Raw genomic sequence first — 25187 nt, forward strand, 5'->3', positions numbered from 1 at the left:
TCTTTCTTTAGTCTCAAGCAAGTGTGGGCATGGTTTTATTTTATTTTATTTTTTTTTCGGTACACGGGCCTCTCACTGCTGTGGCCTCTCCCGTTGCGGAGCACAGGCTCCGGACGCACAGGCTCACAGGCCCAGCCACTTCGCGGCATGTGGGATCCTCCCGGACCGGGGCACGAACCCGTGTCCCCTGTATCGACAGGCGGACTCTCAACCACTGCGCCACCAGGGAAGCCCAGTGGGCATGGTTTTAGATACTTCCTGGAGTATTTACATTTCAAGGACAGGGTAAGGTCTTCAAGGGACATAGAGAGAATGCAAGTTTTCTCCTAAGAGTTTTGGAGTGTATTTGTCTATTATCAGAAGTCTACAGTAATTGCTGTTAATTTTTTTCCTTCCTTCTGAGTGCGTAATTCAACTTTAGGCCAATTCACTCTAGAGGAGACAGCCTCTAATATCATACCTATCAAATCTTGACTATTAGCCTCCAGCTGAGCTACTTCCTGGTCATTTGCAGGAGGGCCTGGGAAAAGTTCTGGCCACCTGTTTCCTTTGTGAAAGGGGATGGGGGTTTAGACCAGGGGGTCCGTAGATCCAAAAGGTCTTCTAGAGGATCAAGGACAGGCTGTTGGGGATAAGGGGTGTATAAGAGGGAGAGAAAGGGGGAATTTATGCTAGATTTGGTTTTTAATTTTGTTCTAAATTTAATTTCTGTTCTTCCATCTTATTAAGAGAGTCCCAAAGGCTGGGTGTTATATTTCTTTGTATCCACTTTTTAGTTTGGTCTTTTCATGGGTACCGGTGAGACAATAGTTTGAAGCTGAGAAAATTGTCAGTTTAGAAGTTTTTCCAATTCAAAGGATCCATTGTCTGGAGAGTAAGGGTTTCTTAACAGCCACCCAACCCAATAAGCCTTTTTATGGCTTCATTGTGGATTCAAGAGGTATTCCCAAGGAGAGAGAAAAGAAGTAGCTTTCACAAAATCCAGGAAGTTCATTCCCAAAGAGAATCTGAGAAAGCAAAGCAAAAGCTCAGCCAGGCAAGGTGACATCTCTATCCATCACCCTGCTGTACTGGTTCTTGATAACATTCTTACAAATGCATCTGTGGTACCCTTGCAACTCTGATTTCCCACCTAGGACAGCATTGCAGCTGTCCTAGGTGGGAATGCAGCACTGGGGGTGAATGCTGGATAGTTACATGGCTTTGAACAAATTGCTCTACTTCTCTGAGCCTTGATTTTCCCATCCATCAAAAGGAGACTAATCATACCCACTTCCTGGGATGTTGGCTACAAATTAGCTAATGCATGATAAGCGCTCAACACAGTTTTTTAGAAAACTGCCTTTATTTGATTAGTAGTTGAAAAAAATTAACAGATGCAGAGAAACAGTTTAGTCAGCTGGAGAGACGATAGACACTGAATGCCCCCCAAGAGAACTGAACAGGAGGAAACGTGAAAGGGTGAGGAAAAGAGGCATTGTGAACCAGAGCTCGACCCCGCCACCCAGGTGAGGCAGGTTATAGCACCTTCTGAAATGTTTAAGTGCCTCAGGCATGAAACCGAATTCCAATTTACTTAGCCCAGCCCAGGGCCAGGGGTACTGGGACATGTGGGGCGGAATGAGACACATTCCAGAGGGTGAGACGACCATCTTTGACTAGAGAAACTGATAGAACGGGAATTTTTTTAATGAATTTTTCATCTGACTTTATTTTCAAATACACTTTCTTTAAAAAAAAAAGACACTTTAAGCAGGGATGACAAATATCAGTACTAGGAAATCCAGTTATACAAAAAGAAAAAAAAATACTACATCTAGTCTGGGGTAGATACATTTATTTGGGGTAATGTACATTCAGTGACACTAATTACACAGTAACTATAAGGTAACTAACATGAAACCATGGAACTGTAACTTTGCCACAGCTTCATGGACTTGGGCCTTTCTGGCTGAGCACATCAAAAACGGGATGCCTACCCCAGAGCTAGGCCAGTGAAATCTGTTAAGGAGTAAAGCTCTGCAGCGGTGACTCACCAGAATACCTTGCAGCTGACAGATAATAGGCAGGACATGTTAGTTATAAAGCAGTTATAACCACTGTATAGTTATTGTCATGGTCTGAACGCGGGTTGGAAAAGAATTTCCAGACATAAGGCAGAATGTAAAGAAGATAGAATTTATTATGGGGAAGGGTCACTGCCAGAACAGCAGGCTGACTTCCTAGTAGTCTGGGAGACTCAAGACGGAACATGTGCTATTGATCAGTTTTTATGGCCAGAAAACAAAGGAATGGTCCGAGGTGAAAATTTCGTTTACTGATTGGTCGAGGGACATATACTTTCCTTCTGTAGGGTGGGAGTGGGACAGGGCAGATGCCTTTCCTTATTTGGGACAGGTCCCGCTGCCCAGGTGGGCATCGCCCAGGTGGGCTCAGGAATTTCATAACCATCACAACATGGTGGAGAGGGCGAGTAAGAGTCCGGTAGGGGGTGTAACGCTGACACTTTTTCAGGCAGGGTTGTCCTTTGTCCTTGAAGCACCATTGTCCTTGGAGCACCACAGTTATAACTTGAATTAGTGCCTGGTGTGTCAGATGGGAGAGCAGAGGGCTGTTAGAGCTATGTCAGAGGAACCCTGGCAGGCCAGATGGTTTAGGCATCATTGATAATCATGGTTGACTTCTAAACACTGATAGCAAGATGACTTCTGATATGTAATCTTAGATAAATTATAGATAAATGAAAAAGGCCACTAATCAGCCACTAAGATTAATAAATAGCTCTTCGAAATTTACCGCATGAGGGCTGTGCTTTGCAGCACAGTTTCCCAAGATGAAGCACCCAGATTTTTCCTTCCTATATCTGGCTTGCAGAGCTGCTCTCATGCCCATTTCAAAAACCTCTCTCACTTCATCTTTGGGCTTTGATGCACACCCCATCTACCCCAAAGCTCCAATTCTGTTTGCCATATTTCTGTCTTCCTCTAGTTTTCCTGGCTCCTGCCTTATCTTGGTTAGCTCCCACCTTCTGCTCTCATCCTTCCAAAGATCCTTCTTCTCCCAAGCAGGATAATGGGACAGAAATGACTACTGGAGTCCATTTTTCTGGGATGTTTTCTGATGAATGTCTGATGTTTCCTGATAAATGTCCCTTTATCAGGGCTCTCAGTGGAGAAACACATCAGTATAACATCAGCATCCAGATAGGCGAGGGACCTCAGGTTATCTCTTCCTGCCCACCTGTGTTCCACAAAGCCAATTCTGCCTGTTCTCCATCCACCTCGATATCTGCCACGTAGTTTTCAAACACCATGTGTACACACACCTTTGGGAACTGGCCCTTGCTACACACAGTGACAGAGCACACTGGCCAATGGGGAAGACAGCAATTAATCAAATATTTAATTACAAACTGAATAGGTACTACAATAAAAAAAAAATACAGAGACAACAGGAGACCTGCCCTGGAATGGAGAGGTGGTTAGGGAAAGGTTCTGGCTCAGAAGCTCTGTAACAAACTATCCTAAAACCTAGTGACTTAAACCAACAACAGTCATGTATGTTGCCCACAAATCTGCAATTTGGGCAGAATTCAACCTGGACAGCAAGTCTGGGCTCCACTTGGTGTCATCTGGGGCAACTTGACTGGGATTGGAGAGTAAATTAATTTACGTTAATTTGAGAAACTGCTCCAGAGAAGCATGGTTTCCAGCACAGTTTTATATCTTGTCAGAACAAAGAACATTAAATAAGTCAGGGATACATTTCAAGGGAAAAAAAGAAAACACACAGGTCAGCATGTATACCGCAAGTCAGCATGACCTTGGCACCTGGGAAGGGAGTCTTATCATCAAAGGAGGACCAGCATTGGCATCCAGGAAGAGAAGCATTTAATCTTTATTTTTAACATGGACATTTTTTCTTTTGGTCAATGTGTCCTTTTCTCTGATAATTAAAGCAGATGTACAATGTATGTTTGCTGGGCCACAAACAGGCTATTTTAGTTAGCATAAAATTCAAGTTAACTCATGTATAAGCCAGAATGACTTCCCTATATCTCAATATGTGAAAATTTCTTTTATTACTGTCTCTGTAGATATTCATAATCTGGACATTTCATATAAGTGGAGGCATACAAAACGTGGCCTTCTGTGTCCGGCTTCTGTCACTTGACGTTATCAAGGTTCTGGAGGCTTCTCTCAAAGATGGCTCACTCACCTGGCCTGTAAGTTGGTGCTGGTTGACAGCTGGGAATTCAGTCAGGGATTTGGGTTAGGGATCCTAGCTCCTCTCCATCGGGGCCCTTTTGTGGGCTACTTGGGCTTCCTTATGGCATGGTGGCTGGGTTCTAAGAGTGAACATCCTAAGAGAATCAGGCAGAAGCTTTTCACATTTTATGACCTAGATTTGAAAGTCACATAGTGTCACTTTGATGTTTGTCTCAAGCTCACCTGGATTCAAGGGAAAGGAACACAGACCACACTTCTCAATGGGCAGAGTGTCAAAACACCTTGTAAGAAGAGTGTACCATGGGAGATATAACTGTGGCCATATTTGGATAATAACTGCTACAGCTTCCCTGAGGACGTGTGACGTTTGACCTGAAAGCTGAAAGATAAGTAGGTGTTAACTAGGCACTGTGGTGGAAGAGCATTCCAGGAACGTGGAACAGCATTTAGAAAGGCCCTGAGGTGGAGCAATGAGCACATTTGAGGAAGTGAAAGCAGGTCCAAGTAACAGGAGCAGAGAGGAGAGACACAAAGTGAATGTGAAGGGGCTGACGGTGGAGGACTTTTTCTGTCATGTGCTTTAAATGTCTTGTTTCTGCTCAGGTTCTCTTGTCAATTCTTCCAGAATAGACAGCACCCTAGAGTACCACTTGGGGACAGTTACTCCCCCACCGGCCCCTTTCAGTGGGGCTGCAAGAGTGGACATAGACCCAGTTCTCACCATTTAGGACATTCCACACACTCCCATCAGCTTCAGTGATTGGTTCAGGAATGGACACATGACCCAAGCAAGGCCAATGAGCCTCAAACCCAAGACACCCCTGCAGCTACTGGACAAGGGATGCACTCTTTCTCTGGGGGTTGCCAGGCAGGATATAGTTGGAAGTGCTGGGTGTCATCTTTGACTCTGAGTGAGAAGAACCTGACTGAGAATGACACTGTTAACCTAAAATCAGCCAGTTTTACCAGCAAAATGTGTTTATTTGGGAAAAGCGAAGAACTGCAACTCAAGACGTGCAATCTATGGCAAACCACAGGCACGTCCGGAAAACAAAGGGCGACTGCTTTTATAGGAAAAAGGAGGGGTGGGGAGTTGGGCGGTGCTGTTCTAAATGAAAGTTCATTGGAGGAAAGTAGGTGGCGATGGCTTCTCATTGGCTGAGCTGCAATGTTTCCCATTGGCTGGGCAGTTGCTGAGGGAGGAGAAATTCTTCCTTTGGGCTAGTAAGGTAGTTGCGCTTCCTATTTGGGAGTGCAATTTTCCCTTTTCCCTGTGTGGCGTGGAAGTGAAGGTCAGTGCATGCAAATGAAGGTCAGTGCCTGCAAATGATGATGAGTGTTAATGTATGAGACTTTCCTCTGCTGGCCGGTCCTGGCTCTAACTTTAGTGAGGTTTCCTTTATTAATTTTCAACGGGAACAAAGAGAAAAGCAGTACCAAGTGATAGAGACTGTGGAGCTCCTGGACCATGATTAAAGCGAAATTTACCACTTGCCATTTTAGGTACATGAGTCGATAAATTTTGGTTTAAGCTGATTTTAATTTTCGTCACTTGCAACCAAGAGTCCTGTTTAAATTCACCGTTAGGATTTTGGTTATCCTGATGCTTATCCTTCCTGAATTGTTCCAGCACTTCATTTGGCCTCTTCCTGAATTTTTTTTGTGTGTTTGTGATCAATAAATTTTTTTATTGCTTCTCAGTCTAAATGTCAAGTTAAATTTGTTTGAGATTCAAACAAATTCTATAGAACATTTAAGAACATTTGTACATAACATTTATAAATTTTGCTTCTTGAATAAAAATAATATGTAATAAAGCCAATTGTCTTGTTGGTCAATGATTAATCAAATAGAAAATACATGACAGTTTATGGGACAGTTTAAAATGTCCAAATATTATGCCCCTGGAGGATTTGTCTAGATTAAAGATCTCCCTCAGTCCTTTTCAGGGGACAGATGGATCTTGGGCATATTTGGGCAGGTTCTTTTAGAGTATGCTAGAGGAACATGTCAAATCAGCAGCTATCTGTCTGATTTATTTTTACTCCCTCCTTACCTCCTCCACTAAAACAAAACAAAAAACCCTCCCGATTGATGAGACTTTTTAAAATTGAAGTATAGTTGATTTACAATGTTGTGTTAGTTTCAGGTATACAGCACAGTGATTCTGTTATACATATACAATATATCTATTCTTTTTCAGATTCTTTTCGCTTATAGGTTATTACAAAATGTTGCATATAGTTCCTTGTGCTATACAGTAGGTCCTTGTTGGTTATCGATTTAAATATAGTAATGTATATATGTTAATCCCAAACTCCTGATTTATTCCTCCCCCACTTTCCCCTTTAACCATAAATTTGTTTTCTATGTCTTTGGGTCTGTTTTGTATATAAGTTCATTTGTATCTTTTTTTTTTTTGGATTCCACATATAAGCGATATCATATGATATTTGTCTTCTCTCTGGCTTACTTCACTTAGTGTGATAATCTCTAGGTCCATCCATGTTGCTGCAAATGGCATTATTTCATTCTTTTTATGGCTGAGTAATATTCCATTGTGTATATATCCCATATCTTCTTTATCCATTCATCTGTCGATGGACATTCAGGTTGCTTCCATGTCTTGGCTATTGTAAATACTGCTGCAATGAACATTGGGGTACAGATGAGACTATTTTTTAATGCAAATCAAGCTGTCTTATTGGTAAGAAAATTTAATGTTAAACATAACTGAATATCCAGACATTGGCAGTTTTAAAAGCTACTATGCCTGTGGCCCTGGCTCCTTTTCCTTATATTCCCATGATTGCCCCAGGGCTGCCACTAGTATACATGGAGGCCTTAAGCAAATTAGAGAAAAGGGCCCTATGGAAGAACAACTTTTAGAAAAAATTATCTCTTTCCATGGGAAGACTCAACCACATACCAAGAAGAACAGAGGCTGAAATTCAGCCCCCAACTACCTATCCAGTGGGAAGCATTTAGTCAGAGCACAGTGCAAAATAGCATGCAAGTAACCTTCACATCCCCTCCTCCATAGATGGGCATCATTTTTTAAGTGTTGTTGAGATGACCCAAGCTGTTCTGGGTATCACGTTCAAGCATTACAATGGTCAGAGGAGAAAAGAGAACAACTTCCAGAATGTCTCCCAGCAAACTGGGAAGAACTTTCCCAGAAACACTTAGCAAAGCTCTCCTTATATTCCATTAGTCTGAACTGGATCACACTTTCTAATCATTTTTTAATTTATTGAGGTAAAATTCACATAACTTAAAAAATCACGATTTCAAAGTGTACAAATCAGTGGCTTTTAGCACAATCACAGTGTTGTACAATCATCACCACTACCCACTCCAGAGAATTTTCATTGTACCCATTAAGCTGTCACTCCCCATTCCCCCCTTCTCCCAGAACCTCAGGCCCTGACAACCACTAATCTACTTTCTATCTCCATGGATTTACTTATTCTGGACATTTCGTGTATGTAAATGGATTCATACAATATGTGGCCTTTTATACCTGGGTTCTTTCAAAAAGCTTGGTTTCAAGGTTCATCCAAGTTGTAGCATGTATCAGTATTTAATTCCTTTTTATGGCTGAATAATATTCTGTTATATGGATAGACAAAATATGATTTACCCAGTCATCAGTTGGTAAACATTTGGGTCATTTCCACTTTTGGACTATTATGAATAATGCTACTGTGAACATTTGTGTACAAGTTAATGTTAAAACACCTGTTTTCAATTCTCAGGCAAATATGGAGTCATGGGATTGTTGGGCCATATGGTAATTCTCTGGTTCCCTTTTTGAGGAACTGTTAAACAGTTTTATTGATTGACTGATTGATTGACTGACTGTGCTGCGCTGCTTGTGGAATTCTAGTTCCCTGACCAGGGATTGAACCCAGGCCCTGGGTAGTGAGAACGCAGAGTCCTAATCACTGAACTTCCAGGGGGTTCCCTGTCAAACTGTTTTCCATAGAGACTGCATTATACATTTCCATCAACAATGTATATGTGTTCCAATTTCACATCCTTGTCAAAGAGGATGTTATTTTCCATTCGTTTTTTATTATAGTCATCCCAGTGTCTATGAGGAGACATTTCATTACAATTTTTATTTGCATTTTCCTGGTGATTAATGATGGTAAGCCTCTTTTCATGTGCTCGTTGGCCATTTGAATATCTTCTTTGGAGAAATGTCTATTTAAACACTTGGCTCGTTTTTGTTTTTTGAATTTTATTTTATTTATTTTTTTATACAGCAGGTTCTTATTAGTTATCCATTTTATGCATATTAGTGTGTATATGTCAATCCCAATCTCCCAATTCATCACACCACCACCACCCTACCACCGGCCGCTTTCCCCGCTTGGTGTCCGTACGTTTGTTCTCTACATCTGTGTCTCTACCTTGGCTCATTTTTGAATTGAGTTCTTTGCTTTTTTGTTGTTGAGTTGTAAAAGTTTTTTTTAACATATTCTAGATACTAGAGCCTTGTCAAATATGGGATTTGCAAATATTTTCTCCCATTCTGTGGGTTGTCTTCTCACTCTTTTGATAGTATCCTTTGATGTACAAATGTTTTTACTTTTCATGAAGTCTAATTCACCTATTTTTGTTGTTGTTGCTGCTTCTGCCTTTGGTGTCATATTTAAGAAACCATTGTCAAATCCAAGATCATTAAGATTTGCCTCTAGGTTTTCTTGTAAGTATTTTATAGTTTTCACTCTTATATTTGGTTTGTTGATCCACTTTTTTCACATACACACACACACATATATGTACATATATATTCTTTTTCATATTAGTTTCCATTATGGTTTATTACAGAATATGTAGTTCCCTGTGCTTTACAGTAGGACCTTGTTTATCTATTTTATATACAGTAGTTTGTATCTGCTAATCCCAAACTCCTGATTTATCCCTCCCCCACTCCCTTTCCCTTTTGGTAAACATAAATTTGTTTTCTATGTCTATGTGTCTGATTCTGTTTTTTCTTTTTTTTTCGGCTGTGCCACACGGCTTGTGGGATCTTAGTTCCCTGACCAGGGATCAAACCCTGGCCATAGCAGTGGAAATGCTGAGTCTCAACCACTGGACCACCAGGGAATTCCCTCTTTCTGTTTTATAAATAAGTGCATTTGTATCATATTTTAGATTCCACATATAAATGATATCATATGGTATTTGTCTTTCTTTTCTGACTTACTTCCCTTAGCATGATAATCTCTAGGTCCATTCATGTTGCTGCAAACGGCATCATTTCATTCTTTTTATGACTGAGTAGTAGTCCATTGTACATATGTACCACATTTTCTTTATCCATTCATCTGTCAGTGGACATTTAGGTTGTTTCCATATCTTGGCTATTGCAAATAGTGAACACTAGGGTGCATTTTCTTTTCAAATTATGGTTTTCTCCAGATATATGCCCAGGAGTGGGAATTGCTGGATCATATGGCAACTCTACTTTTAGTTTTCCATAGTGGCTGCACTAACTTTACATTCCCACCAACTGTTGGTCCACTTTGAGTTAATTTTTGTGTATGATGTAACTTCAAGGTCCAACTTCCTTCTTTTGCATGTGAATATCCACTTGTTCCAGGACCAGCTGTTGAAGAAATGTTTCCCTAATCAACTGACCATAGATGTATGAGTTTATTTCCAGACTCTCAACTCATATTTAATTTCAATTTCATTGATTCAATCAATTTCATTGATCTATATGTCTATCCTTATGCCAGTACCACAATCTGTGGTTATCGTAGCTTTTAGTAATTAAAAAAAAATTTTTTTTTTTAAATTTGGCCATGTCACGCAGCTTGCAAGGTCTTAGTTCCCCGACCAGGGATTGAACCCGAGCCCTGGCAGTGAAAGTGCTGAGTCCTAACCACTGGACCACCAGGGAATTTCCAGTAAGTTTTAAAATCACGAAGCATGCATCTTCCAACTTTGTTCTTTTCCCAGATCATTCTGGCTTTTCATGGTCCCTTGCCCTTGCAATACCATATAAGTTTTAGGTATGGCTTTTCCATGCCTACAGAAAAGGACATTGGGATTTTTACGGGGATGACATTAAATCTATAGATTGTTTTTGTGCAATATTGCCATCTTAACAATATTAAGTCTTCCAATCCATAGAAACACAATGTCTTTCTATTTATTTAGGTCTTGTTTAATTTCTTTCAGCAATGCTTTGTAATTATTAGGGCCAGGAATGAGACAACTAGTGACAGCCCCTATACCCCAGAGCCCACTGAAATTATTCAAACTAGCCAACCCTAAACTGCCTACTCTACCTTTCCCATTCCTTCCCTTTGAAACTCCAATGAAGGCTCTTGTCCACATTTCCTCCTTATGCCTCTACCGGCTGACCAGTTCTTGTGTTTCCCTTTGTGACCCCTGCCACAATGTGGCATGCTCCCTTTCCTTGGGATCTGAAGGTATAATAAACTGTCTTTCAAAGGCCGTCATCTCCTAATCTGTTGGCCTCACCATGCCTGAATAATAATGAAACCTATATTTAAAAACATTCAAATATTGATACAATGTTGAATAAAGGTAGCAAAAGTGACATCCTTGTCTTGTTCCTGACCTTAGGGGGAAAGCTTTAAGTCTTTCATCATTGTTTGTGATGTGGGTTTCTTATATATGCCCCTTATCATGTTGAAAAAGTCCCAGTTGTTGGAGTACTTTTAGCATAAAAGGGTGTTAGAGTTTATCAAATGCTTTTTTCTCCATCAATTAAGATGTTCATGTGGTTTCCATTCCCCCTTTTGTTTTATTAATTTGGTGTATGACATTGATTGATTTTTTAAAATGTGGAATCACCTTTGCATTCCTGGGATAAATCTCATTTGATCATTATGTAGAATCCATGTATATGCTGTTGGAGTCGCTAGTATTTTGATGAGGATTTTTGCCTCTATATCCATAAGAGACATTGAGCTGTAGTTTTCTTGTGATGTCTTTGTCTGGCTGTGGTATCAGGGTAACGCTGGCTTCATAGAAGGAATTAGGAAGTATTACCCTCTCCTATTTTTTTAAAGGTTTAAGGGGATTGGTATTACTTCTCTTTTACTGCATATTTTTCAGTTATTTTCTTAGTGGTTCCCTGGGAATTATAATTAATGCTTAATTTATAACAATCTAGTTAGAATTAATACCAACTTAGCTTTAATATTATACAAAATTTTTACTGCTACATAGCTCCATTCTTCCCTCTATTTTGTTATTGGCACAAATTACATCTTTTTCACCGTGTGCCCATGAATATAGATTTGTAATTATTGTTTTATGTTATTGTCTTTTAAATCACATAGCAAAAATGAAGAGTAACAAGCCCAAAATACATTAATACTGACTTTTATATTTATCTATGTAGTTACCTTTACCAGTGTTATTTATTTTTCCATGTAGATTTGAATTACTGTTTAGTGTCATTTTATTTCAGCCTGAAGAACTCCTTGCAGCATTTATTGCGTGTCAGGTCTACCAGCAATGATCTCTCCCAGTTTTTGAAGTCCCTTTGAGTATATTTAAAATAGTTGACTTGGGACTTCCCTGGTGGCACAGTGGTTAGGAATCCGCCTGCCAATGCAGGGCACATAGGTTCGAGCCCTGGTCCGGGAAGATCCCACATGCTGCAGAGCAACTAAGCCCGTGTGCCACAATTACTGAGCCTGCACTCTAGAGCCTGCAAGCCACAACTACTGAGCATACGTGCCACAACTACTGAAGCCCACGCACCTAGAGCCGGTGCTCCACAACAAGAGAAGCTACCACAATGAGAAGCCCGTGCACCGCAGCGAAGAGTAGCCCCTGCTCGCTGCAACTAAAGAAAGCCCGCGCGGAGCAACAAAGACCCAACACAGCCAAAAATAAAATAAATAAATAAAATAGTTGACTTAAAGTCTTTGTTTAGATATTCTGTATTTTTAAAAAATGTACATAGTTGGCTTTTGTTTTGTTTCTCAGTTCAGGATTCAATCAAGACTATGTGCTATATTTAGTTGTTATATCTTTTTTTTTTTTTTTTTTGCGGTACGCGGGCCTCTCGCTGCCGTGGCCTCTCCCGTTGCGGAGCACAGGCTCCACACGCGCAGGCTCAGCGGCCATGGCTCACGGGCCCAGCCGCTCCGCAGCATGTGGGATCTTCCCAGACCGGAGCACGAACCCGTGTCCCCTGCGTCGGCAGGCGGACTCTCAACCACTGCACCACCAGGGAAGCCCATAATTGTTATATCTTTTTAATATCTTTCAGTCCAGAATGATTCCTCCACCTTTTTCTTTTTTTTTAATGATATTGGCTTTTTAGGAGAGCCAACGTCAGATGTGTAATAGAATGTCCTATTTGATATTTGTCTCATTGTTCCCTCATAATTGGATCCAGGTTAAACATTTTTGGCAAGATGATACATAAGTAACGTGTATGTACAGTCTTTCCAGGGCAATGATGTTGGAATGAATTGGTTCCAAACATTTTTGGTTGTGATGTCACTTTGGTCAGTATTCAAATTTCCAGAAGAAAGAATCTAATTGGCCAGGTTGGTTCACATGCCCATTCCTTGGCCAGAGAGGGAAGGCATTTTGACTGACAGTCTCATCAAGAATGTTCTCAGTGAGGAGTAGGTAGCTCAGCAAAAGAAAACTAAGATGCCGTTGAAGCAGGGGGAATGGATGCTGAGTAGGAAAAAATGACGAATATCCACTATCCCTCTATCTTTCAGTGGTCTCAGCCATTTACTTGACTTCTACTGTTTACTCTATCAAATTCTCAGAATGAAAGCTGACTTCTCTCTCCATTTCCACACCATGTTTACAGCTGTCTGCTCAGAGCCTCTACTTGCATGTCCTAAGGGCATCTAAAGTAAAACTTAATGTCTTCTCCACCTGCCCCTACTCAACCAGCAGAGGAGCTGAATTATCTACAGCTCGATCACCGCCCCCCCCAGAAACCAAAACCCAAATTCATGACTCAGTGTGCCTAGTTCTGTGGTTTGTACTTCTGTCGCGTCTTTTATAGCCTTTCTCTCTTTCATTCCCACATGTATCATCCGAGACTATGCCCAAAGTGTTATCTGGAATTACAAGTAACAAGGAAGAAACAGCTTTTCAGGTTAAACACATTCAGGGAGCATTGGGGGGACACAAATTTATTTATCACAGAACTTCTCAGAGCCTTGAATGAGCCAATGTGATTTTTAAAGAATAGATATTCTTTTCTTTTTATTTTGCAAAATAATTCAATTTATGGAAAAAATCTCAAGAATAGCACAATGAACTTCCCAATATTTGTTACCTGGATATATTAATTGTTAACATTTTCTTACATTCTCTCCTCCCTTTCTCTCTTTCTTTCCCTCTTTCTCTCTCATATCTATATCTATACCTATCTCTAAACCTATATCTCTATCTATCTATGAGAGAGAGGATTATTTATATATATGTACATATATATATACACATATATCCTCAATATATATACTATCTATATATATAGATAGTATATGGTTCAGCAGTAATAACATATATAATTATATCTATCTGTATCTATATATAATTATTGCTGAAACATTTGAGAATAAGTTGCATACATACGTAAATACTTCACTTTGTATTTCCTAAGAATAAAAACATCTCATTGTTTCATAAATAGTCCATATGTTTCATAAATAGTCCATATGTCCATAAATCCATATGATAAGAAAATTCTTATCTCCCTCATCAGAGGACAGCTATACAATTTGGGAAGTGCTAGTTTACATTATTTCTTTAGGCTCTAAACTCAGTGGTTCCCAAACCTGGCTGCCCATTACTGCCATCATTATTACCGAACAGTAAATGCTTATTGTATACAGATGTAAACATTTCACATGAATGTACTCATTTAATCTTCATAGTAACTCTAAATAATAAGTATTATCATCTCTAGTTTGTACATGAGAAAACTGGGTTACAGAGAGGTTGCCCAGGATGCACAGCTGGTAAGAAACAGAGCTGGCATTTATAGCCAGAATCTGAAGGGTATAATACACTTCTCCCAATGATTCTGTTGGGCAAACAGGTTAACTACTCCTCTATGATAGGAAGGCTTTTTGCCTCCTTCTCCTCCAAATTCCAGTTGCTAGATGAATTTACACAAAACACATCTTCTTCTGTTGCTTGTGAGTTAAGGAAATTGTCATTCAATGGAGTGGTTAAGAACCAGGACTTGGAAGTCAGTTCTGGATTTTCATCTTGGCTCTACCCTTAACCAGCTCCATGGTTTTGAGCTGGGCACCTCACTGGACAGTGAGGGTCGGATCAGAGGAGGAGGTATGGCCAACACTCGGGAAAGGGCTTGGCGATCAATCCATGGCAGCTAATAATTGTGGTTATTATTATTGGTGGTGGTGCTGTGTTATAAACCCCTCAGCCACAAATGGGCAAATTATCAACCAATCTTTGTCTCTGTTTCCTCACCTATAGAGTTGGGCTGTTAATATATTGTCTTCTAGGAGTGTTGTGGGGGTTAGAGAGAGGATGTAGTGTTTCGAATGCTGCCAGGCACATAGTGAGTATACAATGAATGTTGGTTATTACTATTATTTATTATTTTCTTTATCACTATGCTCCTGACAAAAGGTTCTACTTAGAACAGCTTGAATATGCTCCATTGTTAGCTGCTTCTGTGTGTTTTTCTTTGCTGTGCTCTCTGCCTGGGACACCATCCCCATTTCCCTGTGTCAAAACTCCAATTGTGTCTCCTCCTGTCCCACCAGCAGTGTCCTTGGTGCCAGGGAAGCCTTTCCTTATCCCCCCATTAGGACTTTATTCATCTCGTGGGATACTTATTTCCAGCTTTGTATAGAAATCTCTTGTCTCTTCTCCCCTTGAAGGAGCCCCTTTCCCTACTTCAGGTAACATCTAAACCAGAGCAGACCCCATAACCTGTTACCCTAAAGAGACCAGAGCCATTTTTAGAAGGTGCTAGATAAAAGCCTGCTTGGAGTCAGGGAAAAAAACCCATAGATCCCTTTGGTACTTCCCATCTGTCTGTTGCCAAGACTCAGAATAAATGCACTGATAGGGACTGACTCCTACCGTTTAAGGGGCTGCTGCTGAGTAACCTCCTGTCTAGGGAGAGACCTTACCACACCAAGAGCTTCCTCATTGCCTAATGGGGGCCCTCTGGGGCTTTATCAAGGACAAGGGAGCTGGGGAGCCTCCTCCACCCAGTGAAACTGATAGAAAGAAATACAATGGGCAGATGGATTGCTACAAAGGCAGGTGGGCAAACAAGACACACAGGCAAGAACCTTCCCTGGCATGAGATGTTTCAACTGCTTTCTGGGGAGGCAGGTAAAAAACAGTCACCAGAGTCCAAGCCCTTCCACTCTTCATTTGCAAACTTTTAGGCATCTTCCTTAGATAAGCATTTTGGGGGCTCTTTCTAATTCCTGGGGACTGAAATAAACAACAGCTACTGTCCTTCAGAGCCTGCTGGATGCCAGGCCCTTCAAAGGTGTTCTCCCAGTGACTCCTCAGAGTGGCGGGTGTCCCATCCAGCTTCGAGCCTTTCTCTAATGTTCCCTTCTCAGTGAGGTCTACCCGGGACACCCTACTGAAAACTGCAACCCGCCCCCACCTCCACTCCGCATCCCTGCGTTCTCAGTACGACCCTCACCACCTTCTAATGTGCAGTTTGATTTACTTATTAAACAGGTTTATTGTCTGATTTTCCTCCCATACTCCACAAGGGAGACAACCACAGGGTGGGGCTGGGGGGGTCTTTGCCACTTAGGCTCATTTGGGCATCCCTAGGGCCTACAACAGAGCCTGGATCGTTAATACCATGTATGATCTATGAATCGTTTATCATCATTCATTTATTTTCCTTTTCAAAAATATTGTTTAGTTTTATATTGAAGTATAGTTGACAATAATTACAATGTCAAATAATGGTCCATAATTAATTGACAATAATTTACAATGTTGTATTAGTTTCATCATTCATTTAACCTGTCCCCTTCTGATGAACACTTGGCTGTCGTAAACCTTCTGCTATTATAAACACACTGCAGTAAACATCCTTGGGCAAATATCTTTGCACATTTGTGCATTTATATCATAGTAGAGATTCTTCCATATAGAAGTGATAAGTCAAAAGTTATGGAAAGTCTCAGTAGATACTGCCAATAGCTCTTCCAAAAAGACTGTTTCCAGTTAGACTCCCACTAGGAGTGCATGAGAAGGCTCGCTAAGGATTGGTGAAATTGGGGTGGGGGTGGGGAGGATCCCGACTCATCTACACTTGCTGAACCTCTAATATCTGCAAGTGTAGAATCTTAATGTTAAAGGGACGTAAAGATTCATCTCGTTCTCCTCCAACTCCCTTCCCAAGGCAGTAATCCTCTCCAACACAGCTTTGTTCTTAATTCTTTCCTTGTCAGGGACAGAGGTCAAACTTCCTTCCTATGGTTTTCAGGATAAATTGCTACTGACAGGTGACTGGGTCAAAATCTGCTTTCCTATAACCCCACCCCACCTATCCCGGCTCCATTCTCAGGAGCCACAAAAAACTGGGCTAATCCTTTTTCCATGTGACAGCTCTTAAAATATTTGAAGACTGTATCAAATCTCCTCTAAGACTTCTTCCAGGGTAAACCTCCCCAGCTCCAGCCAGATACACCCCCTGGATATGACAGTGTTGACCTGGGGACCCTTTAGGTTAGTGGCCAAGCGTAAAAGCTTTAGGGTTCCCCAGGCTTAAGTTCAAGTCCCTGTTCCCACACTTTCCAGCTGTCTGACCTTGGCTAAGTCACTTTTCAGACTTTAGTTTCTTCCCTTGAATAAATTATATAACAATAGTGCCCACCTTATAAGGTTGCTGGCTGGGACACATTCTTACACACACACACATACACACGCGCACACACACACACACACACACAAATCTAAAACTATATTTTATGATGGTGTTGGTATAAAGACAAATATAATAAAGGCAGGGTTATATTTATTTATTTTTCTTCTGATTCCAAAAGAATTAAAACATTTTCCTGGGGACTTCAACGTACCGTGGCCTTAGACTGTGCCTTCTGTAACTGATGGATACATGGGCTCTGGTAACTGGGGGAGTGAAAAAGAGAAAATAGGCCAAGTATATAAAGTTCTTACCACAGGGCCTGGATCTTTGTAACTTAATAAATGATGATCACAAATTTAAAAAGGACTGTGCAGAGAACAGAGTGTGACACTGAGAACGTTTCCCAAAGACCTCTTTATCGGTGCCTGTGGGCTTTGCAGACCCAGCTTCTGAACACAAGTAACACAGCCTGTGCCTTCTCACCTTGCCCGCAAGAGTCTCGTGAGAGAGTTGGTAAAAAAGATCCAGAGTCTATGGCATTTATGTTGAGAAAAGAGGTGTCTTATCTGCTCAGACTTCTATAACAAAATACCACAGACTGGGTTCGATCCCTGGTCTGCTAAACAACAGAAATTGATTTCTCACAGTGCAGGAGGCTGGGAAGTTCAAGATCAAGGTGCCAGCACGGTCACCTTCTGGTGAGGGTCCTCTTCCTGGTTGATAGCTGGTGCCTTCTCGCCGCGTCCTTACATGGTGGAAGGGGCAAAGGAGCTCTCTGGGTTCTCTTTTAATCTTTTGTTTTGTTTTGTTTTTTGTTTTGGCCGTGCCACGCGGCATGTGGGATCTTAGTTCCCCGACCAGGGATCGAACCCGCACCGTCTGCAGTGGAAGCACAGAGTCTTAGCCACTGGACTGCCAGGGAAGTCCCAAAGCTAATCTTTTTGTTTGTTTTGTTTTTGTTTTGGGGTCTCTTTTATAAAGGCATTAATCTCATTCATGAGAACTCCATCCTCATGACCTCATCATCTCTCAAAGACCCTACCTCCTAATACTATCACATTGGGGATTTGAATTTCAACTTGGATTTGAGGGGGGTGGGGGGACACAAACACTCAGGCTGTACCAAGAGGAAATACACATTTCTTCAAAAGAAACCTCTTCAAAAGAGGGTCAAAAAAATCCATGGACTAGTAGAAGATATTTGAAATATATGTAAATGGCAAAGCATTTATACCTAGACTAAATAGAGCTCCCTGAAATCATTAAGAAAAAGACAGTTGATAGAAAAATGGCAAAAGACTTTAAGAAGCCCTTGCAAAAAGGAAGAAATCGATATGGCTAATGAAAAAAAAGTACTCAGCTTCATTTGTAATCAGGGAAATGCAAATTGAAACCACAATGAGATACCACTGCATACTCTACCTACAGCACTTTTTCTGGATACATGTTATATTTTACCATTAGCATGTGTTTTTAAAATGTATACAATCACAAGGTAAACAAAAAATTGCAAAAAACCAAATAAGTGAAAATTCTCCCTACCACTGGACCTCCAAACCCCTCCCTCCAAATACGTCCTGTTACTAATAGCTGGTGAGGCCTTTCAGAGACTGTGCTTGCCGTAGCATCTATGCATAAGCAGCCACCTTTCCTCACATAATTAGTGCCATACTTACATCAGTTAGGGTTTGAACAGGGAAGCAGAACCAGTATGAGTCCTTACAACTCATAATAAGGGATTTATTATTGAGATTAAGTCTTATAAAACTGTGGACGCTGGTGGGGAATTCAATGGGCCTAAAGTTGCTGGAGATCAGCAAGGCCAGCAGTTGCGGGGTGGGCAGAAGCTAGACATGAATTGGAAAGAAGGAAGGCAAACTACAACCCATATCTGTTTCTGACGTTGTCCTTTTTATTACAGTCATTCTGGTGTGTATAACGTGGTATCACATTGTGATTTGCTGAAATATTTTAAAGTAAGTTATAGAGATCATGACATTTCACCTTAAATACTCCAGTATACCACTCTAAAAAATTATCACTTCTGTCAGTTCAGAAAAGTTTTTTTTTTAATTATTATTTCTTGATAATTTTCTCTCCTTTATTTTCCCAGTTTTATTTTTCTCAAATTCTTATTATTTGGATATTGGATCTTCCGTTGTGGTCTTCTAATGTTCTTTATCTCCTCTTCTCTCTGGAAGACTTCTTCAATTTTTTTCTTCCTCTTGTTTCATTGAATATTTTTTACTTCTTAGTTTCTTGATTTCCAAGAGCTTGTTGTTGTTGTTGTTCCCTGAATATTCCTTTTAAAAGATATCTTGTTCTTGGGACTTCCCTCGTGGTGCAGTGGTTGAGAGTCCACCTGCCGATGCAGGGGACACGGGCCAGTGAGCCATGGCCGCTGAGCCTGCGCGTCCAGAGCCTGTGCTCCGCAACAGGAGAGGCCACAACAGTGAGAGGCCCGCGTACCACAAAAAAAAAAAAAAAAAAAAGATATCTTGTTCTTTACAACTTAAATTTATACAGTGCTGTATATCAATTACATCTTAACACTAGAAAGAAAAATAAATAAATACATTTTAATTAAAAAAAAAGATAGCCTGTTCGGTTCCAGGAATGCTATATCATCTATTATCTCTCTAAGATGTTTATGGCAGATTTTTAGAAGTTTACTTCATTCCTCTCATTGTCACTGTTTCTCCAAATCCCATTTTCCTGCTTGTTTTGGAGTTGTCTTTCATAATAAAAGCTTTTCTCAGATGACTGGAGTCTTTGGCTGGTAAAATGTGTGTACACATATATTGACAGCATCACTGTTCACAGTAGGCAAAAGATGGAAATGGTCCAAATGTTCAACTGATGAATGGCTAAACAATGTGTGGTATATCCATACAATGAACTATTACTCAGCCATTGAAAGGAATGAAATGCAGGTACTTGCTACAATGTGGATGAACCTCAAAAATATTATGCTAAGTGAAAGAAGCCAGACAAAAGGTCACATAATGTATGATTCCGTTTACAAATTCCATTTGACGATTTTCATTATTCATGGTAGATATGTTCTACAGCGTCTCTGGGAACACTTAGTTATTGAATACGGAATCGCTTCTTCTAGGGAAATACAGTTCCTGTGAACCTCTGTTCACAACATTTTCATGAACCAATCAACACATAATCTTGATTTATATGTGCTTCTGTTGAAAGAAATCTTATTTAGGGAATTCCCTGGCAGTCCAAGTTAGGACTCCGTGCTTTCATGGCCGAGAGCTCAGGTTCAATCCCTGGTCGGGGAACTAAGATCCTGCAAGCTGTGCGGCGCAGCCAAAAATAAAAAAAATTTTTTTTAATTCTTATTTAATACATATTGTTGGTTCATTAACATTGAACTCACGGCCAACAGCACTAAAACTCATGCATGAACAAAGCTTACCTAACACATGTAGTTTCTTGGAACACTAGCCAGCACTTCAGCACTATACCTGGGACTATTTTAAACAGCGAAATCACAAACAAAGGCACGAAAATGCAAAATGTGGCACAAAATATACCATGAACACTTGTTTAGAGTATGAGAGCTGAAATAAGAAGGGTGTTGCCTCCTTCATCCTCAGCTGGGAACATGCATGTAGAGCAAGTCAAATTTGTTGCTGCTCCACCAATGACCAGGAAAGTCCACAACTATCAATTTTTTTTTAGGATTTATTTTTACGTATTTATTTATTTTGGCTGTGCCGGGTCTTAGTTGTGGCTCATGGGATCTTTGTTGCAGCATGCGGACTTCTTAGTTGCAGCATGTGGACTTCTTAGTTGAGGCATGCAGACTCATTTGCGGCATGCAGGATCTAGTTCTTCAACCAGGGATGGAACCTGGGCCCCCTGCATTGGGAGCACGGAGTCTTACCCACTGGACCACCAGGGAAGTCTCTTGATTTTGAAATTACAAATAAGTTAAAGTTAATGTAGTAAGACAGAAATATGGAATCCACATATAATGAGGATTACCTGCATACAGAATAATCCAGAATAGTCAATCCCTAGGGACAGAATTCAGATGAATGCTTGCAGAGACGGGGGGGAGGGGCCTGGGAAGCAATTGCTTATGTGTATGGGTTTCCTTTTGGGATGATGATAACGACTTGAAGCTAAATAGAGTTGGTGGTTACACAACATTGAGAATGTACTAAATACCAGTGAATTGTTCATTTTGAAATGGTGACTTTTATGTTATATAAATTTCATCCAAAAAAAAATCGACGTATCACTCTAAGCAGGACTCTGAACCTCTCTTTTCCCTTTGGTGTGGTGATTATCCACCTTCAGATCATGGCTGCTCCAAGAAACTGAGTGAAGACAACCCACAAGAACATAAAACTTGAGCAAACAATACACTAACATTGTTTTAAACTACTGAGATTTAGGGATTTTTGTTACTGCAGCATAACTGAGCCTGTGTTGATTATTTCAGAGGTCTAAGCCTGACTGTCATCATTGTGGGAGCCAAGTGGGGTTGGGAGCTTGGAAATCTCACCATTTCTAGACACCCTCTCACTTCATCCTCCTGTTTTCACTTTCATGACTCACTCCATCCTCTACTCTGCCCCTTCCCAAATCTAGACTCTCTAAAACTTCCTGTCTTATGCTGTGGCTGGGAAAGATAGAGTCACCTCCTCTATAGGGTGGAAGAATCCACCCTCTCCTTATACTGACTTCCACACAGTTCTTCAGCTTTTGGTCCCAACTCACCCCAGCCTCCATATATGATGGGCATTTTCAGTTTCTCAGATTCCTCTGGTTTGTCCACTGGGGATTAGCTTAGTTCTTGGCCTCCGTCTCTGTGTTTGGCTAATTCACTTCCCACCTGTTTTCTATCTTCTGAAATTTTGTCAACATTCTTCATCTAATGTTGTTTCCTCTCCTATTCTCCTTTTCCTCATTAGTTTAACCTTCCTTATTCCTCAGTGGTCATTTCAGGGAGGTTATGGGAGGGAGCAGGGAGAAAATGTGTTTAATTTGTCATGACTTACTGGGGTCATGAGTGTTTTCCTGTTCATCAGCTATAGACCAGCATAACCGTTTCTGGTGGGTGTGTAGCCTCCCATTATAGGGACGTATCCTCCCACAAAGGATATTTGGCAACGTCTGGAGACATTTTTGGTTGTCACAATGGGTTTTGGGATGAGGGGGCTACTGGCATCTAATGCGTAGTGGACAGGGATGCAGTCAAACATCCTACGATGCTCAGGACAGCCCCACAACAAAGAATTACCTGGACCAAATGTCAATAGGACATTGAGAAACTCAGAAGTTGAGAAACTCTGTTCTAAAGGGTTCCTATTGTCTTCAGGATAAAATTCAGACTCCACAGCATGGCCTACAACACCCCAGCCTACATATCCTGCACTCCCCCTGGCTCACCATGCTCCAGCCACAGCATCTTCTTTCTGTTCCTGGAACACACCAAGCTTGTTTCTGCCACAGGACCTTTGCTTGCTGTTTCCTCAGCCTGAATCTCTCTTTCCTGGGTTTTCTGGTTGCTGACATCCTCACTTCAGGTCTCAGTTCAAATGTCACTTCCTTTGTGAGACCCTGACCAACCCAACTTCCCCTCTCCCCCCACCCCCACCCTCATCCTTATCCAAGGAACAGTCTATTATATTTATTGTACTCTTCAAAGTATCAACTCCTGAAACTGGCTGTTTTTCTTCCTTTGTTTATATTTGTTTATTACTATGATATCTCATGAGAGCAGGGACCTGTCAGTCTTGATCTTGAGCATTTTGCCTGCACATGGTTTCTGCTCAGGAGATGGACAAAAGGTCTTGTTTAGTGATCTTCAAGTATTTTACTTGTGTTTCTTCTTAAATAATTTCTAAGAACTCTGTACGCCTTGCATATTTTTAACTTGACATCTAAAATTTTTTTTTAATAAATTTATTTATTTATGGCTGTGTGGGGTCTTCATTGCTGTGCACAGGCTTTCTCTAGTTGTGGCGAGTGGGGGCTACTCTTCATTGCGGTGCATGGGCTTCTCATTGCGGTGGCTTCTCTTGTGGTGGAGCACGGGCTCTACGCACACGAGCCTCAGTAGTTGTGGCGCGCAGGCTTAGTTGCTCTGCGGCATGTGCGATATTCCCGGACCAGGGCTTGAACCCGTGTCCCCTGCATTGGCAGGTGGATTTTTAACCACTGCCCAACCAGGGAAGTCCCTAAAATTTGTTTATTGTAAGTTTAAATAGTTGCAGTCTTAATTTCCTAGTTATTATAAATATTGATATTTTAGAATGTAATTTTACTTCATACTTTTAAATATACCTATCATCATTTATTTTTAAAAATCCATGAACATAATCACACACCATCATGGAAATAAATGGAAAATCTTGTAGGGAAAAAAAAAAGAACAGGCTTTTAACAACTGGAAGTTTAATTTTACTGTTTTTTTCTCCTTGAACTTGTATTTCCATTCTATTTCTCCCACAGACTTCTATTCTAATACTGATATAATATGTGAAAAGTTTTAAAATTAACCACCAGATCATACTTCTCTGCAACGAAATGCTTGTAAGTTATGTTAATATATATGTGTATATATATATTAACGTCCGGTTTCCCTAAGACTCTAATTTTGAAGAGTATCGTGTGTTCATAAGGCTCTAAGTTTTAAATGGATAATTAATAAGAACATGCTGCATAAAAAAAATAAATAAAATTAAAATTTAAAAAAAGGCTCTAAGTGTTAAAATTTTTCTCTAAACTATCATTACAATTATTATTTGAATATAATTGATCAAAACAACATAAATATACCACATTATGATCAGTAATTGTTATACATTGAAAAGTATGTTTTATCTAAATGAGTCTTTTAATAAGATGGATGGGCTAGTTATTTTTTGGTGTTTTTTGGGGGTTGTCCATCTGTCTGTGGATAAATATTATTTATTGCTGGAATGGGATAGAGTTTAGAAGAAGCTCTATTCTTTTTTTTTTTTTTTGCTTTTATAAAGTAAATACTGAGAAATGTTTTTCACATAAACAGGAGACTGGAATGGAAATTTTGTCACAGCCAAGTAATTCAAGGTCACCCATGTTTTTAAAAAAATATTTATTTATTTATTTGGTTGCACCGGGTCTCAGTTCCGGCAGGTGGGCTCCTTAGTTGTGGCATGTGAACTCTTAGTTGCGGCATGTGGGATCTAGTTCCCTGACCAGTGATCGAACCCGGGCATCCTGCATTGGGAGCGTGGAGTCTTATCCACTGTACCACCAGGGAAGTCCCCAAGGTCACCCATGTTTGGATGCCTATTTGCCACACATCACATTATGATTCATTACCAGAAATTATTTGTAATAATCTATTATCCAACAAGTCTTGCAGTGCCTCCTTCATGTTGGTTGGAAGCAAATAGGAAATCATCCGAATTGCAAAAGGATTTGTTACCCAGTCCTTAGGGTCATTGCCTTTCCTAGCCACACACTATTATGTTTATGCTTTTGTTCGGCATCCAGGTTTTTACACCACAGCACAACATGCCTTAAATAAGTTTCAAGATGACTGAGAAGCATTTGCCTTACTTTCACAAAGTGGAGGAAGGACAGTTGTGAAGGCAGGAACACCTTGGACGCAGGCCCTTTCTCAGGCATCTTAGTTCTAGGAGAGAGAACACACAGAAGCTGAGATCTAAACAGATTCTCTTTCTCCTCTATTGAGATATAATTTCATAAAGGTATGTTTTATACAGATATAGTTTAATAAAATGCACCCATTTGAAGTATCCACTTTGATGATGGGTTCTGACATGTATACACCTAATTTCCACTGCATTCAAGACATGGAAAATTTCCATCATTCCAGAAAGTTCCCTCATATTCCCTTGCAGTCAATCCCCCCTCACCCAGTAGCTCCTATTCTGGGAAGAATGTATACTAACCTGAATCCAATCAAGCCTTTAGATCTAACGTTTACAGAAAATACAGGGGACAGAGGAACGCAGTAAACCATGCCAATGAAGAAACAAAAAAGGAGAAATCCAGAATGTGGGGTATTCTACAGTATAATTGTCTTGCTCTCCTCAACAGGACAATGTTTTATATAT

The 25187-nt window shown here is 40.5% G+C and overlaps 1 pseudogene across 1 annotated transcript; it reads right to left on the bottom strand.

The window, feature by feature from the left end:
• Window positions 1–2757: 2757 nt before the first annotated feature.
• Window positions 2758–3447, bottom strand: LOC307198497 (transforming protein RhoA-like; annotated as a pseudogene). The gene has a single exon. The product of its transcript is annotated as a transforming protein RhoA-like (transcript).
• Window positions 3448–25187: the final 21740 nt, after the last annotated feature.

Source organism: Stenella coeruleoalba (assembly GCF_951394435.1).
Source record: "Stenella coeruleoalba genome assembly, chromosome: 15".
In the NCBI taxonomy this organism is placed as follows: Eukaryota; Metazoa; Chordata; class Mammalia; order Artiodactyla; family Delphinidae; genus Stenella; species Stenella coeruleoalba.